The sequence below is a fragment of the Tachypleus tridentatus genome, chromosome 6, assembly GCF_004210375.1.
Source record: "Tachypleus tridentatus isolate NWPU-2018 chromosome 6, ASM421037v1, whole genome shotgun sequence".
NCBI classification, from domain to species: domain Eukaryota; kingdom Metazoa; phylum Arthropoda; class Merostomata; order Xiphosura; family Limulidae; genus Tachypleus; species Tachypleus tridentatus.
In genome coordinates this window covers 126271594-126297411 of record NC_134830.1, presented here as the reverse complement: position 1 = coordinate 126297411, position 25818 = coordinate 126271594, and the positions used below count along the sequence as shown (strand labels likewise).

The 25818-nt window shown below is 34.6% G+C and overlaps 5 non-coding genes across 5 annotated transcripts; all 5 read left to right on the top strand.

Moving 5' to 3' along the window:
* The first annotated feature begins 6014 nt into the window (after positions 1–6014).
* Positions 6015–6088, top strand: TRNAI-AAU (transfer RNA isoleucine (anticodon AAU)). Its single transcript has one exon. It is a non-coding gene; the product is annotated as a tRNA-Ile (tRNA).
* Positions 6089–10871: 4783 nt separating this feature from the next.
* On the top strand, positions 10872–10944 carry TRNAI-AAU (transfer RNA isoleucine (anticodon AAU)). Its single transcript has one exon. It is a non-coding gene; the product is annotated as a tRNA-Ile (tRNA).
* A 4787-nt stretch (positions 10945–15731) lies between these two features.
* TRNAI-AAU (transfer RNA isoleucine (anticodon AAU)) lies at positions 15732–15804 on the top strand. The gene has a single exon. It is a non-coding gene; the product is annotated as a tRNA-Ile (tRNA).
* A 4772-nt stretch (positions 15805–20576) lies between these two features.
* TRNAI-AAU (transfer RNA isoleucine (anticodon AAU)) lies at positions 20577–20649 on the top strand. Its single transcript has one exon. It is a non-coding gene; the product is annotated as a tRNA-Ile (tRNA).
* Positions 20650–25438: 4789 nt separating this feature from the next.
* On the top strand, positions 25439–25512 carry TRNAI-AAU (transfer RNA isoleucine (anticodon AAU)). Its single transcript has one exon. It is a non-coding gene; the product is annotated as a tRNA-Ile (tRNA).
* The last annotated feature ends 306 nt before the right edge of the window (positions 25513–25818 follow it).

Sequence of the window (25818 nt, the reverse complement as noted above, 5' to 3'; positions counted from 1 at the left end):
TCTATCTGTCCTGGAATTTCCTTGATATCTTATCGAGGGTTCACGATGAGTGAATTAATTTTGAGTTGATGCAGAATCAATTCACATAACAGGGACTGTGTGTTCATCATCGAGTTATCCACTGCAAAGTTTGTTTTTCAATTTCGCGCAAGGATACACGAGGGTTATCTAATCTGCGCTTGCCGTCCCTAATTTAGCAACATATGGGGTGCAAGGTATATAAGTCTCAGCATGTTTGTTTTTTTCAATTTCGCGTAAAGCTACAAAAGGGCTATCTGTGCTAGCTGTCCCTACTTTAGCAGTGTAAGACTAAAGAGAAGGCAGCTAGTCATCACCACCTACCGCCAACACTTGGGCTACTCTTTTATCAACGAATAGTGGGACTAACTGTCACATTATAACATCCCCACGGCTGAAAGGGCGAGCATGTTTGGTGTAACGGGGATTCGAACCCGCAACCCTCAGATTATGAGTCGAACGCCTTATCCCATCTGGCCATGCTGGGCCTCCATAATGTTCTCGTAAAAGTAATAATGTCGAATGTAAATACACTGAAGTTAAATGTTCAAAATCTGTAAATATTCCATATCAAATATCTGAAGTTCGAGATAAATTATAATACGTAATATAATAAATTGGGAGGCTCGTAAGGGATCTGAATCAGAGACAAAATTCGTTCTAAATTTAAAATTCAAATCGTAATTCAATTTATATTTATCAGTGCCAACAAGATTTGGCCATGATGATTACCAAGGTTTTCCTGAATCACCTCTAACAACTAGAAAAATATAATAAAAGTGAATTACTTAAAGTTACCTAACTCTTAGAAGTAGAGGTTTACCAATAAGAAAATATGAGCTATAAAGTGTATTGTTGATGATGATTTGTTGCTGAGAAGGCATTAGGGGAATAATCTAGTGTCTACCACTAGCCAACCAGGGTTGAGTGATAAAGGTACTTAGAAATCCAATTAAAATTTAAAACATCGAACTTGAACAAGCTCGCATCGAGGCCCATAAAGAGGAAGCCCCTATTAAAAACGAAAAAGACAAAGCGCAACCCCGTATCGAGGGTGGAAATGGAAAGCAAAGGTCTCAAGGCCAAAAAAGCTCTTGTTGAAGCGAAGAGAAAACGTCTCGAAACCGAACAAGCCCGGATTGAAGCCGCGAAAAAAATTTGGTTGAAAGAAACGGAATTTAGACTCAACTCCGATCGACCAACGCAAAATGAAAACTTCTAACTCAATCGGTATGTTAAAATACCACCATTGATGAAAATTAAGTTCATAAATATTTTCAGCACTTTAAGAAAGTACCAAAACCATGGAATGACCCACCGAAAAAATGGTCACTATTATAACAGTAAAGCCCAAGAAGTTTATGATGCTTTCTCTCTTCTGAAGATTTTACAGATTAAAATAAGGTTAAAGTATATGAATTAATACTGGAGGTTTATCACCAAAAGCTTTGAGGTTATCGCAAAGAAGACACCTAACCTTATAGGGAATACGCTCATGAAATGGAGGTTTGTTTTGATCGACGATGTAATTCTACGCATATTGGCAACACTTTCGAAACACAACGGAAATTATGTCTAATTGAGAAATTTATATATAGTACAAGTGACAACCTCAGAACGTACTTGGATAAAAAGAAAGTTGAAACACTATAAGAAACATCTGCTCTTTCCGATAAACCAACATCGACAGCAACCATCAATCATTCCAAACAGAACAAGACAACAAGCGACTCATCAGAGCCTCTAGCAAACCTCTCATGAAATCCAGACAACTGTACCAGCTACAGTGTATTCTATTATGGGTATTATGTATTTTTTGTAGATTTTTATTATATTATTTGTTAATGTGCCTTGATTTTAACCGAATAGGCTTCTAGCCAAATTTGCTCTTTCCCAGATTCTAGTTAGGATATTGTTAGTATGCCTATCCACGTTAATTTGATGTTGTAAGTTAATCCTAAATATTTAACCGAGGAAGCAGTCCGTAAAAGTGATCCGATAATTTGTAACTCTCGTTTAGTTTTGTTTCAGTATTCTTTCTCTGGCGAATAGTATTAGTTGGATTTTCAGAATTTTTATCTTTATTTTGAATTTCTGGCAATATTCTTCTAAGTTATTGAAGACTGTTTACAAGTTTGTTGCTGCTAATTAAAAAAAGTAATCTTTTCCATATAGACACGTGTTGTAGATCCAGTGGCCTGTTATCTCAGTTGGTTAGAGCGTCGTGCTAATAACGCGAAGGTCGTGGGTTCGATACAGGCCATTTATGAGTTAAATACCACAGCTATTTTACGCTAACATCCGTGTATCTTATCTCCTACAGGTTACTTTGGGGCACGGTCAGGGCATTTTATTCGGCGCCCTGCACCTGAAAGGGGGTTTTACCGAGTACTTTAGCATCTCCCCTACAGCAAAATTCAGTTTCATTGCATCTGTTGATCCCAACAATGAAAAGAGGCCCATCTTTAAGTATGTAAATTTTCTTAAACTATAGACATCTCTATTAACGTGCCGACGTGCTGGATTTGCATTTCCCTGCTCTTTGTATCCATCTTCACAAAGGTTTATAATGTTAGGTTAGATTTTTTATTTGCCTGAACATTTTAATATTCGTCCTGCAACATATTTTCGTTGTTAAAGACGTTTACAAAGACAGAAATGAAGATGCATTTTGTGTATTAAATTTTCGGACATTATTTATAGAGTGACCTGATAAATTGCTACTTCAAATTTGTATTACGTCACAGTGACACTCATGTAGTATTAACTACCCTGGTAATTTGAATAGCTAACCCTTCGTATGCCTTATAGTAAAGAGATGTTTAGAATCTCACTATACTGCTCTGTTATAATTAATTTATTTTTGTCTTCTTAAAACCTCAAATGGTAGAAAACACTTCAGAGCTATTTTTCAAAAATGTTTACGATGATATATTTTACCTTTTAAAAATAGACATTTTTAATATTATCTCTTAAATACTTTTGTACTTGTTTAATACAAATTTGAAAAATTTTAATTTGTTTACGACATCAAGGCTATTAGAAAGCCTATATATTGCACAACTACTTCACGTGTGGCGCGAAAGAAATATGTCACAACTCTATTAATAATAAACTTTCATTAAATTTTGTTAAATGGCGTGCCTGTTTCGAAAGGTGTAACGGATTTATCATGATTCGTTTATTTTAGTGCTTTCCTTGTTTTATATAGTTTTCTTTTCTGCATGTTACGTATATTGTGGAAGAATGAAAACAATACTAATGGACAAATATGTGCTTGAATAGTATAACAATACTTTTCATTTAATTCTAGAAAACAGATATGAAGCACTTAGAATGAAATAAAAGATCTGAAGAACAAAGTAACATTATCAACGTTAACGAAAAAAAATAAGACGCTTAAAATTTTTTTTTTCACTCTCACAAGAAAACAAGTTAAAAGAAATACTTTAGAAAAGAAGGAAGATCGTCGGAAAAAGGAAAATAAGACATTATTAGTTAGATTGGTTGAAATGAAAAAGATTGAGACCGAAAAAAAAATGTAATAGAGAGAGCACAGATGATAAAGAGATACAAAAAATGGATAAAACCGTTAATGAACGCAATCAGAGGCAAGAAAGGAGACAAAATAAACGACAGATTAGACATTTTGGAGAAATGCAGAGAATTAAATAAAACAATGTATGGCTCCCGAAACCACACACAAAAAAGAAAAGAACGCGAGACATATAAGCAAAGATATTAAAGGCATACCACCAATCAACTTCGAAGAAGCGGAAAATGTAAAAGAACACGACTCTTGGAAATAATTAAATAATGGTGTTAAACCGAGAACCATTCCAGCCAATAAATTAAATGCATTAGTACGTTGTTAGAAATGTTTGTCAGTGAAAACAAATGAGGGAAAGTTCCACTTTTCTCCATCCTATCTGTAATATAGTACAAATGTAGTTTGTAAATAATATTATAAACACTACTTATATAAATTTATAAAAAAAAATAGGTGTCAATTGATGTGACTGAGCTTGAGTTTTGTAAACATCAAAGGCAACTAGAAGGAAACTAAATAGATTTCTGGATATCGTGTTCATACAAAAAGTGCTTAGAATCAGACTACACAAAAGCTTTGAAAATTCCAACATTAAAATACAAAAGTAGGAAATGAATAATGTGTCTACATATTATACTTCTTCCTACTAATTTCGACTTTAAAATCAACTGACCTTACGTGGTCAAGAAACACTAAATGCTTCTTGTTCCAAAGATTGATCAATAGCACAAACTTTAAACTAAAAACCACATTTAAATACAACAAAATAAAACTCTTTACATATGATGTAATGCAGTACAACGCACAATGAAAAGATCTTTCATGATAAACATAATAGCAGTCATATTTGAAAGTATTAAAAGTTATTTATTTGTTATTTTTTGAATTTCGCGCAAAACTACTCAAGGGCGATCTGTGCTAGCCGTCCCTAATTTAGCAGTATAAGACAAGAGGGAAGACAGCTTGTCATCACCACCGACCGCCAACTCTTGGGCTACTCTTTACCAACGAATAATGGGATTGACCGTCACATTATAACGCCTCTACAGCTTAAAGGGCGAGCATGTTTAGTGCGACCGGGAATCGAAGTATTAAAAGATACAAAAGAAAAACTTGAATATACATGCTGGTTTTATACACACGAAGAAAAACAAAAGACTTTCAGATGATAAAAATAATCCACAAATATATATATATATATTTACACCAAAGAAACGCCTTTAACACAGAAAAACGAAAATACATAACACAAACTATTCACTGTCAACCGAGCCATAGCCAACATGAGCGACACTCAATTCAACGACAACAGTACTAATCGACAAATGACTCGGCGACAACCCGTTTGCCGACAATATCACTTGCCGACAGCTTCTTCTTTGTGGGTATTTGGGTATGTTGGATTTCAGATACCCAGGAGGGTCCGTTGCAAATGACCTCTTCTTACATCCCTAACTTTGATGTCGACTACTACTATATTTTCGTTGAGGATTTAGGGCCAGAGTAACCCACAGTACTCTGGCCCTTTCAAGGCAATGTTCATATATTGCCTTGAGATGCTATTTTTTGAATTTATGAATTATTTTTTTTCGATTTTCTGTTTTTATACTTTTCGTTATTACTTTTAATTTTTTAAATCTATTTATATCCTGAAATATTTAAAAAAAGAAGAAAACAGTAAAGGAAGGAAATAAAGCTACGAATATTACACTAATTCTAATCGTCAAGTGCTTGGTGGTCAGCTTCATTTATATTTCTTAAATATGTATTTATTGGAGAGAGATGCTGAGGACTATGTTCATCACGTACGTAGTATCTGTCAAGATCCCACAATAAACAATTTTTATGTCAATTCTTATTAAAATAATTCAGTGCACTATGGAAGAGCCTATCGAAAATTCTCTCTGTGTTTGCATACTTGTGCATGAATGTGGACGAAGTACGAGGGGTACTTTATAAGCTGAGGTTAAGATTGAATTTTGTATTGTTCCTAGTTTGTGTAATTGTTTTTGTGATATGTTTATCCAGGCTGGACATGTGTATTCTATTATGGGTATTACGTATTTTTTGTAGATTTTTATTATATTATTTGTTAATGTGCCTTGATTTTAACCGAAGAGGCTTATAGCCAAATTTGCTCTTTCCCAGATTCTAGTTAGGATATTGTTAGTATGCTGTATCCACGTTAATTTGATGTCGTAAGTTAATCCTAAATATTCAACCGAGGGAGCAGTTCGTAAAAGTGATCCGATCATGTGTAACTTTCGTCTAGTTTTGTTTCAGTTCTTTCTCTGGCGAATAGTATTCGTTGGATTTTCAGAATTTTTATCCTTATTTTGAATTTCTGGCAGTATTCTTCTAAGTTATTCAGGACTGTTTGTAAGTTTTTTGCTGCTAATGAAAAGAAAGAAATATTTTCCATATTGCCACATGTTTTAGATCCAGTGGCCTGTTAGCTCAGTTGGTTAGAGCGTCGTGCTAATAACGCGAAGGTCGTGGGTTCGATCCCCATACAGGCCATTTATGAGTTATTACTTTTCCGACACATTTTGTGATTCCAAGCTAAGATACCAAGCGAGCTGGACCATGTTTTTCTCTGCTGACATGATGTTTTCATTGCGTGAACCTAATTCACTTATCCTGCCGTTAGTCGACCTCTCTCTACGCACTCTCAGCGTCACATATCGCCACGTTTATCGGTGAGGCTCAGCCTGGTGCAATCATCGACCATTCCAGAATTCGAAAACACGCCGAAGAGGTATTCTTTTCCATCATTCTACATCAGGAGACTTATCACACGTTTCAAGCACTGGAGGACAGAAGTCAAAGTCAGTTAGACTCAAACCGACAGGTTCTCTGTTGTTCTCAAAGGATTTCATCCCACAGAATTCAAACATTCCCTGGAAAGCCACAGCAAGATCGAGATATACATCGTACAAAGAATTTTCTCCAAAAATTTCAATCAATATACCAAATTTATGAAGAAGTTGCGTTTTACGCAACTAATGCTATTACCATTTATTCCATTTCAGTGCCCAAAGTCGTCGCTGTTGCTCATTCAAGCCAAGGATACCCAAACACGCCATTCAAACATAAATTCTCCACCAACTTACGACTCACAAAATCCAGTCATCGATCTAACACAGCTCAAGAAACAATCTAGAAGCAAGATTACCGAAACAGACTTCTACAGTTTACGATCACTAAGCACTCAGACTATAACTCTAGATAACAATACGTGTGACGCCTCAAGATCAAATGAACAGTTCTGTACAACAAACGAAGAATTTCAAACCAACATCGACAGCAACCATCAAGCAATCCAGAGAAAAGAAGACAACAAGCGATTCACCAGAGCCTCTTGCAAACATCCGCAAGAAATCCAGCCAACTGTACCAGCTACGTCACGCACACGGTCTTACAGATAACCTGAGACCATTATCCAACAGTAGGTTGATAATGATCACACCAAGCAAAAATACCAAAGTCGGTTTTCTTGAATCTAACCTTATCGACTTCCTACAAACGTCAAGTCTCTTCTAACACTAATCTGTGTTGTTTCCTCTATACCACAGCTATTTTACGTTAACGTCCGTGTATCTTTTCTCCTACAGGTTGCTTTGGGGCACGGTTAGGGCATTTTATTCGGCGCCCTGGACCTGAAAGGGGGTTTTACCGAGTACTTTCGCTTCTCCCCTACAGCAAAATTCAGTTTCATTACATCTGTTGAACCCAACACTGAAAAGAGGCCCATATTTAAGTATGTAAATTTTCTTAAACTATAGACATCTGTATTAATGTGCCGACGTGCTGGATTTGCATTTCCCTGCTCTTTGTATCCATTTTCACAAAAGTTTATTCGTTTAATGTGTTAGGTTAGATTTTTTATTTGCCTGAACATTTTAATATTCGTCCTGCAACATATTTTCGTTGTTAAAGACGTTTACAAAGACAGAAATGATGATGCATTTTGTGTATTAAATTTTCGGACATTATTTATAGAATGACCTGATAAATTGCTACTTCAAATTTGTATTACGTCACAGGGACACTCATGTAGTATCAACTACATTAGTAATTTGAATAGCTAACCCTTCGTATGCCTTATAGTAAAGAGATGTTTAGAATCTCACTATACTGCTCTGTTATAATTAATTTATTTTTGTCTTCTTAAAACCTCAAATGGTAGAAAACACTTCAGAGCTATTTTTCAAAAATGTTTACGATGATATATTTTACCTTTTAAAAATAGACATTTTTAATATTATCTCTTAAATACTTTTGTACTTGTTTAATACAAATTTGAAAAATTTTAATTTGTTTACGACATCAAGGCTATTAGAAAGCCTATATATTGCACAACTACTTCACGTGTGGCGCGAAAGAAATATGTCACAACTCTATTAATAATAAACTTTGATTAAATTTTGTTAAATGGCGTGCCTGTTTCGAAAGGTGTAACGGATTTATCATGATTCGTTTATTTTAGTGCTTTCCCTTGTTTTTATATAGTTTTCTTTTCTGCATGTTACGTATATTGTGGAAGAATGAAAACAATACTAATGGACAAATATGTGCTTGAATAGTATAACAATGCTTTTCATTTAATTCTAGAAAACAGATATGAAGTACTTAGAATGAAATAAAAGATCTGAAGAACAAAGTAACATTATCAACGTTAACGAAAAAAAATAAGACGCTTAAAATTTTTTTTTTCACTCTCACAAGAAAACAAGTTAAAAGAAATACTTTAGAAAAGAAGGAAGATCGTCGGAAAAAGGAAAATAAGACATTATTAGTTAGATTGGTTGAAATGAAAAAAGATTGAGACCGAAAAAAAAAATGTAATAGAGAGAGCACAGATGATAAAGAGATACAAAAAAATGGATAAAACCGTTAATGAACGCAATCAGAGGCAAGAAAGGAGACAAAATAAACGACAGATTAGACATTTTGGAGAAATGCAGAGAATTAAATAAAACAATGTATGGCTCCAGAAACCACACACAAAAAAGAAAAGAACGCGAGACATATAAGCAAAGATATTAAAGGCATACCACCAATCAACTTCGAAGAAGCGGAAAATGTAAAAGAACACGACTCTTGGAAATAATTAAATAATGGTGTTAAACCGAGAACCATTCCAGCCAATAAATTAAATGCATTAGTACGTTGTTAGAAATGTTTGTCAGTGAAAACAAATGAGGGAAAGTTCCACTTTTCTCCATCCTATCTGTAATATAGTACAAATGTAGTTTGTAAATAATATTATAAACACTACTTATATAAATTTATAAAAAAAAATAGGTGTCAATTGATGTGACTGAGCTTGAGTTTTGTAAACATCAAAGGCAACTAGAAGGAAACTAAGTAGATTTCTGGATATCGTGTTCATACAAAAAGTGCTTAGAATCAGACTACACAAAAGCTTTGAAAATTCCAACATTAAAATACAAAAGTAGGAAATGAATAATGTGTCTACATATTATACTTCTTCCTACTAATTTCGACTTTAAAATCAACTGACCTTACGTGGTCAAGAAACACTAAATGCTTCTTGTTCCAAAGATTGATCAATAGCACAAACTTTAAACTAAAAACCACATTTAAATACAACAAAATAAAACTCTTTACATATGATGTAATGCAGTACAACGCACAATGAAAAGATCTTTCATGATAAACATAATAGCAGTCATATTTGAAAGTATTAAAAGTTATTTATTTGTTATTTTTTGAATTTCGCGCAAAACTACTCAAGGGCGATCTGTGCTAGCCGTCCCTAATTTAGCAGTATAAGACAAGAGGGAAGACAGCTTGTCATCACCACCGACCGCCAACTCTTGGGCTACTCTTTTACCAACGAATAATGGGATTGACCGTCACATTATAACGCCTCTACAGCTTAAAGGGCGAGCATGTTTAGTGCGACCGGGAATCGAAGTATTAAAAGATACAAAAGAAAAACTTGAATATACATGCTGGTTTTATACACACGAAGAAAAACAAAAGACTTTCAGATGATAAAAATAATCCACAAATATATATATATATATTTACACCAAAGAAACGCCTTTAACACAGAAAAACGAAAATACATAACACAAACTATTCACTGTCAACCGAGCCATAGCCAACATGAGCGACACTCAATTCAACGACAACAGTACTAATCGACAGATGACTCGGCGACAACCCGTTTGCCGACAATATCACTTGCCGACAGCTTCTTCTTTGTGGGTATTTGGGTATGTTGGATTTCAGATACCCAGGAGGGTCCGTTGCAAATGACCTCTTCTTACATCCCTAACTTTGATGTCGACTACTACTATATTTTCGTTGGAGTGATTTAGGGCCAGAGTAACCCACAGTACTCCGGCCCTTTTCAAGGCAATGTTCATATATTGCCTTGAGATGCTATTTTTTGAATTTATGAATTATTTTTTTTCGATTTTCTGTTTTTATACTTTTCGTTATTACTTTTAATTTTTTAAATCTATTTATATCCTGAAATATTTAAAAAAAGAAGAAAACAGTAAAGGAAGGAAATAAAGCTACGAATATTACACTAATTCTAATCGTCAAGTGCTTGGTGGTCAGCTTCATTTATATTTCTTAAATATGTATTTATTGAGAGAGATGCTGAGGACTATGTTCATCACGTACGTAGTATCTGTCAAGATCCCACAATAAACAATTTTTATGTCAATTCTTATTAAAATAATTCAGTGCACTATGGAAGAGCCTATCGAAAATTCTCTCTGTGTTTGCATACTTGTGCATGAATGTGGACGAAGTACGAGGGGTACTTTATAAGCTGAGGTTAAGATTGAATTTTGTATTGTTCCTAGTTTGTGTAATTGTTTTTGTGATATGTTTATCCAGGCTGGACATGTGTATTCTATTATGGGTATTACGTATTTTTTGTAGATTTTTATTATATTATTTGTTAATGTGCCTTGATTTTAACCGAAGAGGCTTATAGCCAAATTTGCTCTTTCCCAGATTCTAGTTAGGATATTGTTAGTATGCTGTATCCACGTTAATTTGATGTCGTAAGTTAATCCTAAATATTCAACCGAGGGAGCAGTTCGTAAAAGTGATCCGATCATGTGTAACTTTCGTCTAGTTTTGTTTCAGTTCTTTCTCTGGCGAATAGTATTCGTTGGATTTTCAGAATTTTTATCCTTATTTTGAATTTCTGGCAGTATTCTTCTAAGTTATTCAGGACTGTTTGTAAGTTTTTTGCTGCTAATGAAAAGAAAGAAATATTTTCCATATTGCCACATGTTTTAGATCCAGTGGCCTGTTAGCTCAGTTGGTTAGAGCGTCGTGTTAATAACGTGAAGGTCGTGGGTTCGATCCCCTACAGGCCATTTATGAGTTATTACTTTTCCGACACATTTTGTGATTCCAAGCTAAGATACCAAGCGAGCTGGACCATGTTTTTCTCTGCTAACATGATGTTTTCATATCGTGAACCTAATTCACTTATCCTTCCGTTAGTCGACCTCTCTCTACGCACTCTCAGCGTCAAATATCGCCACGTTTATCGGTGAGGCTCAGTCTGGTGCAATCATCGACCATTCCAGAATTCGAAAAACACGCCGAAGAGATATTCTTTTCCATCATTCTACACCAGGAGACTTATCACACGTTTCAAGCCCTGGAGGACAGAAGTCAAAGTCAGTTAGACTCACACCGACAGGTTATCTGTTTTTCTCAAAGGATTTCATCCCACAGAATTCAAACATTCCCTGGAAAGCCATAGCAAGATCGAGATATACATCGTACACAGAATTTTCTCCAAAAATTTCAATCAATATACCAAATTTATGAAGAAGTTGCGTTTTACGCAACTAATGCTATTACCATTTATTCCATTTCAGTGCCCAAAGTCGTCGCTGTTGCTCATTCAAGCCAAGGATACCCAAACACGCCATTCAAACATAAATTCTCCACCAATTTACGACTCACAAAATCCAGTCATCGATCTAACACAGCTCAAGAAACAATCTAGAAGCAAGATTACCGAAACAGACTTCTACAGTTTACGATCACTAAGCACTCAGACTATAACTCTAGATAACAATACGTGTGACGCCTCAAGATCAAATGAACAGTTCTGTACAACAAACGAAGAATTTCAAACCAACATCGACAGCAACCATCAAGCAATCCAGAGAAACGAAGACAACAAGCGATTCACCAGAGCCTCTTGCAAACATCCGCAAGAAATCCAGCCAACTGTACCAGCTACGTCACGCACACGGTCTTACAGATAACCTGAGACCATTATCCAACAGTAGGTTGATAATGATCACACCAAGCAAAAATACCAAAGTCGGTTTTCTTGAATCTAACCTTATCGACTTCCTACAAACGTCAAGTCTCTTCTAACACTAATCTGTGTTGTTTCCTCTATACCACAGCTATTTTACGTTAACGTCCGTGTATCTTTTCTCCTACAGGTTGCTTTGGGGCACGGTTAGGGCATTTTATTCGGCGCCCTGGACCTGAAAGGGGGTTTTACCGAGTACTTTCGCTTCTCCCCTACAGCAAAATTCAGTTTCATTGCATCTGTTGAACCCAACACTCAAAAGAGGCCCATATTTAAGTATGTAAATTTTCTGAAACTATAGACATCTGTATTAATGTGCCGACGTGCTGGATTTGCATTTCCCTGCTCTTTGTATCCATTTTCACAAAAGTTTATTCGTTTAATGTGTTAGGTTAGATTTTTTATTTGCCTGAACATTTTAATATTCGTCCTGCAACATATTTTCGTTGTTAAAGACGTTTACAAAGACAGAAATGATGATGCATTTTGTGTATTAAATTTTCGGACATTATTTATAGAATGACCTGATAAATTGCTACTTCAAATTTGTATTACGTCACAGGGACACTCATGTAGTATCAACTACATTAGTAATTTGAATAGCTAACCCTTCGTATGCCTTATAGTAAAGAGATGTTTAGAATCTCACTATACTGCTCTGTTATAATTAATTTATTTTTGTCTTCTTGAAACCTCAATTGGTATAAAAAAATCTCAGGGCTATTTTTTCAAAAATGTTTACGATGATATATTTTACCTTTTAAAAATAGACATTTTTAATATTATCTCTTAAATACTTTTGTACTAGTTTAATACAAATTTGAAAAATTTTAATTTGTTTACGACATCAAGGCTATTAGAAAGCCTATATATTGCACAACTACTTCACGTGTGGCGCGAAAGAAATATGTCACAACTCTATTAATAATAAACTTTGATTAAATTTTGTTAAATGGCGTGCCTGTTTCGAAAGGTGTAACGGATTTATCATGATTCGTTTATTTTAGTGCTTTCCCTTGTTTTTATATAGTTTTCTTTTCTGCATGTTACGTATATTGTGGAAGAATGAAAACAATACTAATGGACAAATATGTGCTTGAATAGTATAACAATACTTTTCATTTAATTCTAGAAAACAGGTATGAAGCACTTAGAATGAAATAAAAGATCTGAAGCACAAAGTAACATTATCAACGTTAACGAAAAAAAAATAAGACGCTTAAAATTTTTTTTTTCACTCTCACAAGAAAACAAGTTAAAAGAAATACTTTAGAAAAGAAGGAAGATCGTCGGAAAAAGGAAAATAAGACATTATTAGTTAGATTGGTTGAAATGAAAAAAGATTGAGACCGAAAAAAAAAATGTAATAGAGAGAGCACAGATGATAAAGAGATACAAAAAAATGGATAAAACCGTTAATGAACGCAATCAGAGGCAAGAAAGGAGACAAAATAAACGACAGATTAGACATTTTGGAGAAATGCAGAGAATTAAATAAAACAATGTATGGCTCCCGAAACCACACACAAAAAAGAAAAGAACGCGAGACATATAAGCAAAGATATTAAAGGCATACCACCAATCAACTTCGAAGAAGCGGAAAATGTAAAAGAACACGACTCTTGGAAATAATTAAATAATGGTGTTAAACCGAGAACCATTCCAGCCAATAAATTAAATGCATTAGTACGTTGTTAGAAATGTTTGTCAGTGAAAACAAATGAGGGAAAGTTCCACTTTTCTCCATCCTATCTGTAATATAGTACAAATGTAGTTTGTAAATAATATTATAAACACTACTTATAAAAATTTATAAAAAAAAAATAGGTGTCAATTGATGTGACTGAGCTTGAGTTTTGTAAACATCAAAGGCAACTAGAAGGAAACTAAGTAGATTTCTGGATATCGTGTTCATACAAAAAAGTGCTTAGAATCAGACTACACAAAAGCTTTGAAAATTCCAACATTAAAATACAAAAGTAGGAAATGAATAATGTGTCTACATATTATACTTCTTCCTACTAATTTCGACTTTAAAATCAACTGACCTTACGTGGTCAAGAAACACTAAATGCTTCTTGTTCCAAAGATTGATCAATAGCACAAACTTTAAACTAAAAACCACATTTAAATACAACAAAATAAAACTCTTTACATATGATGTAATGCAGTACAACGCACAATGAAAAGATCTTTCATGATAAACATAATAGCAGTCATATTTGAAAGTATTAAAAGTTATTTATTTGTTATTTTTTGAATTTCGCGCAAAACTACTCAAGGGCGATCTGTGCTAGCCGTCCCTAATTTAGCAGTATAAGACAAGAGGGAAGACAGCTTGTCATCACCACCGACCGCCAACTCTTGGGCTACTCTTTTACCAACGAATAATGGGATTGACCGTCACATTATAACGCCTCTACAGCTTAAAGGGCGAGCATGTTTAGTGCGACCGGGAATCGAAGTATTAAAAGATACAAAAGAAAAACTTGAATATACATGCTGGTTTTATACACACGAAGAAAACAAAAGACTTTCAGATGATAAAAATAATCCACAAATATATATATATATATTTACACCAAAGAAACGCCTTTAACACAGAAAAACGAAAATACATAACACAAACTATTCACTGTCAACCGAGCCATAGCCAACATGAGCGACACTCAATTCAACGACAACAGTACTAATCGACAAATGACTCGGCGACAACCCGTTTGCCGACAATATCACTTGCCGACAGCTTCTTCTTTGTGGGTATTTGGGTATGTTGGATTTCAGATACCCAGGAGGGTCCGTTGCAAATGACCTCTTCTTACATCCCTAACTTTGATGTCGACTACTACTATATTTTCGTTGGAGTGATTTAGGGCCAGAGTAACCCACAGTACTCCGGCCCTTTTCAAGGCAATGTTCATATATTGCCTTGAGATGCTATTTTTTGAATTTATGAATTATTTTTTTTCGATTTTCTGTTTTTATACTTTTCGTTATTACTTTTAATTTTTTAAATCTATTTATATCCTGAAATATTTAAAAAAGAAAAAAAAAAGTAAAGAAAGGAAATAAAGCTACGAATATTACACTAATTCTAATCGTCAAGTGCTTGGTGGTCAGCTTCATTTATATTTCTTAAATATGTATTTATTGGAGAGAGATGCTGAGGACTATGTTCATCACGTACGTAGTATCTGTCAAGATCCCACAATAAACAATTTTTATGTCAATTCTTATTAAAATAATTCAGTGCACTATGGAAGAGCCTATCGAAAATTCTCTCTGTGTTTGCATACTTGTGCATGAATGTGGACGAAGTACGAGGGGTACTTTATAAGCTGAGGTTAAGATTGAATTTTGTATTGTTCCTAGTTTGTGTAATTGTTTTTGTGATATGTTTATCCAGGCTGGACATGTGTATTCTATTATGGGTATTACGTATTTTTTGTAGATTTTATTATATTATTTGTTAATGTGCCTTGATTTTAACCGAAGAGGCTTATAGCCAAATTTGCTCTTTCCCAGATTCTAGTTAGGATATTGTTAGTATGCTGTATCCACGTTAATTTGATGTCGTAAGTTAATCCTAAATATTCAACCGAGGGAGCAGTTCGTAAAAGTGATCCGATCATGTGTAACTTTCGTCTAGTTTTGTTTCAGTTCTTTCTCTGGCGAATAGTATTCGTTGGATTTTCAGAATTTTATCCTTATTTTGAATTTCTGGCAGTATTCTTCTAAGTTATTCAGGACTGTTTGTAAGTTTTTTGCTGCTAATGAAAAGAAAGAAATATTTTCCATATTGCCACATGTTTTAGATCCAGTGGCCTGTTAGCTCAGTTGGTTAGAGCGTCGTGTTAATAACGTGAAGGTCGTGGGTTCGATCCCCTACAGGCCATTTATGAGTTATTACTTTTCCGACACATTTTGTGATTCCAAGCTAAGATACCAAGCGAGCTGGACCATGTTTTTCTCTGCTAACATGATGTTTTCATTGCGTGAACCTAATTCACTTATCCTTCCGTTAGTCGACCTCTCTCTACGCACTCTCAGCGTCACATATCGCCACGTTTATCGGTGAGGCTCAGTCTGGTGCAATCATCGACCATTCCAGAATTCGAAAAACACGCCGAAGAGATATTCTTTTCCATCATTCTACACCAGGAGACTTATCACACGTTTCAAGCACTGGAGGACAGAAGTCAAAGTCAGTTAGACTCACACCGACAGGTTCTCTGTTTTTCTCAAAGGATTTCATCCCACAGAATTCAAACATTCCCTGGAAAGCCATAGCAAGATCGAGATATACATCGTACACAGAATTTTCTCCAAAAATTTCAATCAATATACCAAATTTATGAAGAAGTTGCGTTTTACGCAACTGATGCTATTACCATTTATTCCATTTCAGTGCCCAAAGTCGTCGCTGTTGCTCATTCAAGCCAAGGATACCCAAACACGCCATTCAAACATAAATTCTCCACCAATTTACGACTCACAAAATCCAGTCATCGATCTAACACAGCTCAAGAAACAATCTAGAAGCAAGATTACCGAAACAGACTTCTACAGTTTACGATCACTAAGCACTCAGACTATAACTCTAGATAACAATACGTGTGACGCCTCAAGATCAAATGAACAGTTCTGTACAACAAACGAAGAATTTCAAACCAACATCGACAGCAACCATCAAGCAATCCAGAGAAACGAAGACAACAAGCGATTCACCAGAGCCTCTTGCAAACATCCGCAAGAAATCCAGCCAACTGTACCAGCTACGTCACGCACACGGTCTTACAGATAACCTGAGACCATTATCCAACAGTAGGTTGATAATGATCACACCAAGCAAAAAATACCAAAGTCGGTTTTCTTGAATCTAACCTTATCGACTTCCTACAAACGTCAAGTCTCTTCTAACACTAATCTGTGTTGTTTCCTCTATACCACAGCTATTTTACGTTAACATCCGTGTATCTTTTCTCCTACAGGTTGCTTTGGGGCACGGTCAGGGCATTTTATTCGGCGCCCTGGACCTGAAAGGGGTTTTACCGAGTACTTTCGCTTCTCCCCTACAGCAAAATTCAGTTTCATTGCATCTGTTGAACCCAACACTCAAAAGAGGCCCATATTTAAGTATGTAAATTTTCTTAAACTATAGACATCTGTATTAATGTGCCGACGTGCTGGATTTGCATTTCCCTGCTCTTTGCATCCATTTTCACAAAGGTTTATTCGTTTAATGTGTTAGGTTAGATTTTTTATTTGCCTGAACATTTTAATATTCGTCCTGCAACATATTTTCGTTGTTAAAGACGTTTACAAAGACAGAAATGATGATGCATTTTGTGTATTAAATTTTCGGACATTATTTATAGAATGACCTGATAAATTGCTACTTCAAATTTGTATTACGTCACAGTGACACTCATGTAGTATCAACTACATTAGTAATTTGAATAGCTAACCCTTCGTATGCCTTATAGTAAAGAGATGTTTAGAATCTCACTATACTGCTCTGTTATAATTAATTTATTTTTGTCTTCTTGAAACCTCAATTGTATAGAAAAACTTCAGAGCTATTTTTCAAAATGTTTACGATGATATATTTTACCTTTTAAAATAGACATTTTAATATTATCTCTTAAATACTTTTGTACTATTTTAATACAAATTTTAAAAATTTTAATTTGTTTACGACATCAAGGCTATTAGAAAGCCTATATATTTCACAACTACTTCACGTGTGGCGCGAAAGAAATATGTCACAACTCTATTAATAATAAACTTTGATTAAATTTTGTTAAATGGCGTGCCTGTTTCGAAAGGTGTAACGGATTTATCATGATTCGTTTATTTTAGTGCTTTCCCTTGTTTTTATATAGTTTTCTTTTCTGCATGTTACGTATATTGTGGAAGAATGAAAACAATACTAATGGACAAATATGTGCTTGAATAGTATAACAATACTTTTCATTTAATTCTAGAAAACAGATATGAAGCACTTAGAATGAAATAAAAGATCTGAAGAACAAAGTAACATTATCAACGTTAACGAAAAAAAATAAGACGCGTAAATTTTTTTTTCACTCTCACAAGAAAACAAGTTAAAAGAAATACTTTAGAAAAGAAGGAAGATCGTCGGAAAAAGGAAAATAAGACATTATTAGTTAGATTGGTTGAAATGAAAAAAGATTGAGACCGAAAAAAAAAATGTAATAGAGAGAGCACAGATGATAAAGAGATACAAAAAAATGGATAAAACCGTTAATGAACGCAATCAGAGGCAAGAAAGGAGACAAAATAAACGACAGATTAGACATTTTGGAGAAATGCAGAGAATTAAATAAAACAATGTATGGCTCCCGAAACCACACACAAAAAAGAAAAGAACGCGAGACATATAAGCAAAGATATTAAAGGCATACCACCAATCAACTTCGAAGAAGCGGAAAATGTAAAAGAACACGACTCTTGGAAATAATTAAATAATGGTGTTAAACCGAGAACCATTCCAGCCAATAAATTAAATGCATTAGTACGTTGTTAGAAATGTTTGTCAGTGAAAACAAATGAGGGAAAGTTCCACTTTTCTCCATCCTATCTGTAATATAGTACAAATGTAGTTTGTAAATAATATTATAAACACTACTTATATAAATTTATAGAAAAAAAATAGGTGTCAATTGATGTGACTGAGCTTGAGTTTTGTAAACATCAAAGGCAACTAGAAGGAAACTAAGTAGATTTCTGGATATCGTGTTCATACAAAAAGTGCTTAGAATCAGACTACACAAAAGCTTTGAAAATTCCAACATTAAAATACAAAAGTAGGAAATGAATAATGTGTCTACATATTATACTTCTTCCTACTAATTTCGACTTTAAAATCAACTGACCTTACGTGGTCAAGAAACACTAAATGCTTCTTGTTCCAAAGAATGATCAATAGCACAAACTTTAAACTAAAACCACATTTAAATACAACAAAATAAAACTCTTTATCTATGATGTAATGCAGTACAACGCACAATGAAAAGATCTTTCATGATAAACATAATAGCAGTCATATTTGAAAGTATTAAAAGTTATTTATTTGTTATTTTTTGAATTTCGCGCAAAACTACTCAAGGGCTATCTGTGCTAGCCGTCCCTAATTTAGCAGTATAAGACAAGAGGGAAGACAGCTTGTCATCACCACCGACCGCCAACTCTTGGGCTACTCTTTTACCAACGAATAATGGGATTGACCGTCACATTATAACGCCTCTACAGCTTAAAGGGCGAGCATGTTTGGTGCGACCGGGAATCGAAGTATTAAAAGATACAAAAGAAAAACTTGAATATACATGCTGGTTTTATACACACGAAGAAAACAAAAGACTTTCAGATGATAAAATAATCCACAAATATATATATATATTTACACCAAAGAAACGCCTTTAACACAGAAAACGAAAATACATAACACAAACTATTCACTGTCAACCGAGCCATAGCCAACATGAGCGACACTCAATTCAACGACAACAGTACTAATCGACAGATGGCTCGGCGACAACCCGTTTGCCGACAATATCACTTGCCGACAGCTTCTTCTTTGTGGGTATTTGGGTATGTTGGATTTCAGATACCCAGGAGGGTCCGTTGCAAATGACCTCTTCTTACATCCCTAACTTTGATGTCGAATACTACTATATTTTCGTTGGAGTGATTTAGGCCAGAGTAACCCACAGTACTCCGGCCCTTTTCAAGGCAATGTTCATATATTGCCTTGAGATGCTATTTTTTGAATTTATGAATTATTTTTTTTGATTTTCTGTTTTTATACTTTTCGTTATTACTTTTAATTTTTTAAATCTATTTATATCCTGAAATATTTAAAAAAAGAAGAAAAAAGTAAAGAAAGGAAATAAAGCTACGAATATTATACTAATTCTAATCGTCAAGTGCTTGGTGGTCAGCTTCATTTATATTTCTTAAATATGTATTTATTGAGAGAGATGCTGAGGACTATGTTCATCACGTACGTAGTATCTGTCAAGATCCCACAATAAACAATTTTTATGTCAATTCTTATTAAAATAATTCAGTGCACTATGGAAGAGCCTATCGAAAATTCTCTCTGTGTTTGCATACTTGTGCATGAATGTGGACGAAGTACGAGGGGTACTTTATAAGCTGAGGTTAAGATTGAATTTTGTATTTTTCCTAGTTTGTGTAATTGTTTTTGTGATATGTTTATCCAGGCTGGACATGTGTATTCTATTATGGGTATTATGTATTTTTTGTAGATTTTTATTATATTATTTGTTAATGTGCCTTGATTTTAACCGAAGAGGCTTATAGCCAAATTTGCTCTTTCCCAGATTCTAGTTAGGATATTGTTAGTATGCTGTATCCACGTTAATTTGATGTCGTAAGTTAATCCTAAATATTCAACCGAGGGAGCAGTTCGTAAAAGTGATCCGATCATGTGTAACTTTCGTCTAGTTTTGTTTCAGTTCTTTCTCTGGCGAATAGTATTCGTTGGATTTTCAGAATTTTTATCCTTATTTTGAATTTCTGGCAGTATTCTTCTAAGTTATTCAGGACTGTTTGTAAGTTTTTTGCTGCTAATGAAAAGAAAGAAATATTTTCCATATTGCCACATGTTTTAGATCCAGTGGCCTGTTAGCTCAGTTGGTTAGAGCGTCGTGTTAATAACGTGAAGGTCGTGGGTTCGATCCCCTACAGGCCATTTATGAGTTATTACTTTTCCGACACATTTTGTGATTCCAAGCTAAGATACCAAGCGAGCTGGACCATGTTTTTCTCTGCTAACATGATGTTTTCATAAGTGAACCTATTTCACTTATCCTGCCGTTAGTCGACCTCTCTCTACGCACTCTCAGCGTCACATATCGCCACGTTTATCGGTGAGGCTCAGTCTGGTGCAATCATCGACCATTCCAGAATTCGAAAAACACGCCGAAGAGATATTCTTTTCCATCATTCTACACCAGGAGACTTATCACACGTTTCAAGCCCTGGAGGACAGAAGTCAAAGTCAGTTAGACTCACACCGACAGGTTCTCTGTTTTCTCAAAGGATTTCATCCCACAGAATTCAAACATTCCCTGGAAAGCCACAGCAAGATCGAGATATACATCGTACAAAGAATTTTCTCCAAAAATTTCAATCAATATACCAAATTTATGAAGAAGTTGCGTTTTACGCAACTGATGCTATTACCATTTATTCCATTTCAGTGCCCAAAGTCGTCGCTGTTGCTCATTCAAGCCAAGGATACCCAAACACGCCATTCAAACATAAATTCTCCACCAATGTACGACTCACAAAATCCAGTCATCGATCTAACACAGCTCAAGAAACAATCTAGAAGCAAGATTACCGAAACAGACTTCTTCAGTTTACGATCACTAAGCACTCAGACTATAACTCTAGATAACAATACGTGTGACGCCTCAAGATCAAATGAACAGTTCTGTACAACAAACGAAGAATTTCAAACCAACATCGACAGCAACCATCAAGCAATCCAGAGAAAAGAAGACAACAAGCGATTCACCAGAGCCTCTTGCAAACATCCGCAAGAAATCCAGCCAACTGTACCAGCTACGTCACGCACACGGTCTTACAGATAACCTGAGACCATTATCCAACAGTAGGTTGATAATGATCACACCAAGCAAAAATACCAAAGTCGGTTTTCTTGAACCTAACCTTATCGACTTCCTACAAACGTCAAGTCTCTTCTAACACTAATCTGTGTTGTTTCCTCTATACCACAGCTATTTTACGTTAACGTCCGTGTATCTTTTCTCCTACAGGTTGCTTTGGGGCACGGTCAGGGCATTTTATTCGGCGCCCTGGACCTGAAAGGGGGATTTACCGAGTACTTTCGCTTCTCCCCTACAGCAAAATTCAGTTTCATTACATCTGTTGAATCCAACACTGAAAAGAGGCCCATATTTAAGTATGTAAATTTTCTTAAACTATAGACATCTGTATTAATGTGCCGACGTGCTGGATTTGCATTTCCCTGCTCTTTGCATCCATTTTCACAAAGTTTATTCGTTTAATGTGTTAGGTTAGATTTTTATTTGCCTGAACATTTTAATATTCGTCCTGCAACATATTTTCGTTGTTAAAGACGTTTACAAAGACAGAAATGATGATGCATTTTGTGTATTAAATTTTCGGACATTATTTATAGAATGACCTGATAAATTGCTACTTCAAATTTGTATTACGTCACAGTGACACTCATGTAGTATCAACTACATTAGTAATTTGAATAGCTAACCCTTCGTATGCCTTATAGTAAAGAGATGTTTAGAATCTCACTATACTGCTCTGTTATAATTAATTTATTTTTGTCTTCTTGAAACCTCAATTGGTAGAAAAAACTCTCAGAGCTATTTTTCAAAAATGTTTACGATGATATATTTTACCTTTTAAAATAGACATTTTAATATTATCTCTTAAATACTTTTGTACTATTTTAATACAAATTTTAAAAATTTTAATTTGTTTACGACATCAAGGCTATTAGAAAGCCTATATATTTCACAAGTACTTCACGTGTGGCGCGAAAGAAATATGTCACAACTCTATTAATAATAAACTTTGATTAAATTTTGTTAAATGGCGTGCCTGTTTCGAAAGGTGTAACGGATTTATCATGATTCGTTTATTTTAGTGCTTTCCTTGTTTTTATATAGTTTTCTTTTCTGCATGTTACGTATATTGTGGAAGAATGAAAACAATACTAATGGACAAATATGTGCTTGAATAGTATAACAATACTTTTCATTTAATTCTAGAAAACAGGTATGAAGCACTTAGAATGAAATAAAAGATCTGAAGCACAAAGTAACATTATCAACGTTAACGAAAAAAAAATAAGACGCGTAAAATTTTTTTTCACTCTCACAAGAAAACAAGTTAAAAGAAATACTTTAGAAAAGAAGGAAGATCGTCGGAAAAGGAAAATAAGACATTATTAGTTAGATTGGTTGAAATGAAAAAAAGATTGAGACCGAAAAAAAAAATGTAATAATCTAAGAGAGAGCACAGATGATAAAGAGATACAAAAAATGGATAAAACCGTTAATGAACGCAATCAGAGGCAAGAAAGGAGACAAAATAAACGACAGATTAGACATTTTGGAGAAATGCAGAGAATTAAATAAAACAATGTATGGCTCCAGAAACCACACCCAAAAAAGAAAAGAACGCGAGACATATAAGCAAAGATATTAAAGGCATACCACCAATCAACTTCGAAGAAGCGGAAAATGTAAAAGAACACGACTCTTGGAAATAATTAAATAATCGTGTTAAACCGAGAACCATTCCAGCCAATAAATTAAATGCATTAGTACGTTGTTAGAAATGTTTGTCAGGTCACACGCCAGTGAAAACAAATGAGGGAAAGTTCCACTTTTCTTTATCCTATCTGTGATATAGTACAAATGTAGTTTGTAAATAATATTATAACCACTACTTATTAAATTTATGAAAAAAAAACAGGTGTCAATTGACGTGACTGAGCTTGAATTTTGTAAACATCAAAGGCAACTAGAAGGAAACTAAGTAGTTTTCTGGATATCGTGTTCATACAAAAAGTGCTTAGAATCAGACTACACAAAAGCTTTGAAAATTCCTACATTAAAATACAAAAATAGGAAATGCATAATGTGTCTGCATATTATACTTCTTCCTACTAATTTCGACTTTAAAATCAACTGACCTTACGTGGTCAAGAAACACTAACTGCTTCTTGTTCCCATAAATGATCAATAGCATAAACTTTAAACTAAAAAACCACATTTAAATACAACAAAATAAAACTCTTTATCTAAGATGTTATGCAGTACAACGCAAAATGAAAAGATCTTTCATGATAAACATAATAGCAGAGATATTTGAAAGCATTAAAAGTTATTTATTTGTTATTTTTTGAATTTCGCGCAAAACTACTCAAGGGCTATCTCTTCTAGCCGTCCCTAATTTAGCAGTATAAGACAAGAGGGAAGACAGCTTGTCATCACCACCGACCGCCAACTCTTGGGCTACACTTTTACCAACGAATAATGGGATTGACCGTCACATTATAACGCCTCTACAGCTTAAAGGGCGAGCATGTTTAGTGCGACCGGGACTCGAAGTATTAAAAGATACAAAAGAAAAACTTGAATATACATGCTGGTTTATACACACGAAGAAAACAAAAGACTTTCAGATGATAAAAATAATCCACAAATACATATATATATATTTACACCAAAGAAACGCCTTTAACACAGAAAAACGAAAATACATAACACAAACTATTCACTGTCAACCGAGCCATAGCCAACATTAGCGACACTCAATTCAACGACAACAGTACTAATCGACAGATGACTCGGCGACAACCCGTTTGCCGACAATATCACTTGCCGACAGCTTCTTCTTTGTGAGTATTTGGGTATGTTGATTTCAGATACCCAGGAGGGTCCGTTGCAAATGACCTCTTCTTACATCCCTAACTTTAATGTCGAATACTACTATATTTTCGTTGGAGTGATTTAGGCCCATAGTAACCCACAGTACTCCGGCCCTTTTCAAGGCAATGTTCATATAATGCCTTGAGATGCTATTTTTTGAATTTATGAATTATTTTTTTGATTTTCTGTTTTTATACTTTTCGTTATTACTTTTAATTTTTAAATCTATTTATATCCTGAAATATTTAAAAAAAAAGAAAAAAAGTAAAGAAAGGAAATAAAGCTACGAATATTATACTAATTCTAATCGTCAAGTGCTTGGTGGTCAGCTTCATTTATATTTCTTAAATATGTATTTATTGAGAGAGATGCTGAGGACTATGTTCATCACGTACGTAGTATCTGTCAAGATCCCACAATAAACAATTTTTATGTCAATTCTTATTAAAATAATTCAGTGCACTATGGAAGAGCCTATCGAAAATTCTCTCTGTGTTTGCATACTTGTGCATGAATGTGGACGAAGTACGAGGGGTACTTTATAAGCTGAGGTTAAGATTGAATTTTGTATTTTTCCTAGTTTGTGTAATTGTTTTTGTGATATGTTTATCCAGGCTGGACATGTGTATTCTATTATGGGTATTATGTATTTTTTGTAGATTTTTATTATATTATTTGTTAATGTGCCTTGATTTTAACCGAAGAGGCTTCTAGCCATATTTGCTCTTTCCCAGATTCTAGTTAGGATATTGTTAGTATGCTGTATCCACGTTAAGTTGATGTCGTAAGTTAATCCTAAATATTCAACCGAGGGAGCAGTTCGTAAAATTGATCAGATCATGTGTAACTTTCGTCTAGTTTTGTTTCAGTTCTTTCTCTGGCGAATAGTATTCGTTGGATTTTCAGAATTTTTATCCTTATTTTGAATTTCTGGCAGTATTCTTCTAAGTTATTCAGGACTGTTTGTAAGTTTTTTGCTGCTAATGAAAAGAAAGAAATATTTTCCATATTGCCACATGTGTTAGATTTAGTGGCCTGTTAGCTCAGTTGGTTAGAGCGTCGTGCTAATAACGCGAAGGTCGTGGGTTCGATCCCCATACAGGCCATTTATGAGTTATTACTTTTCCGACACATTTTGTGATTCCAAGCTAAGATACCAAGCGAGCTGGACCATGTTTTCTCTCTGCTGACATGATGTTTTCATAAGTGAACCTATTTCACTTATCCTGCCGTTAGTCGACCTCTCTCTACGCACTCTCAGCGTCACATATCGCCACGTTTATCGGTGAGGCTCAGCCTGGTGCAATCATCGACCATTCCAGAATTCGAAAAACACGCCGAAGAGGTATTCTTTTCCATCATTCTACATCAGGAGACTTATCACACGTTTCAAGCACTGGAGGACAGAAGTC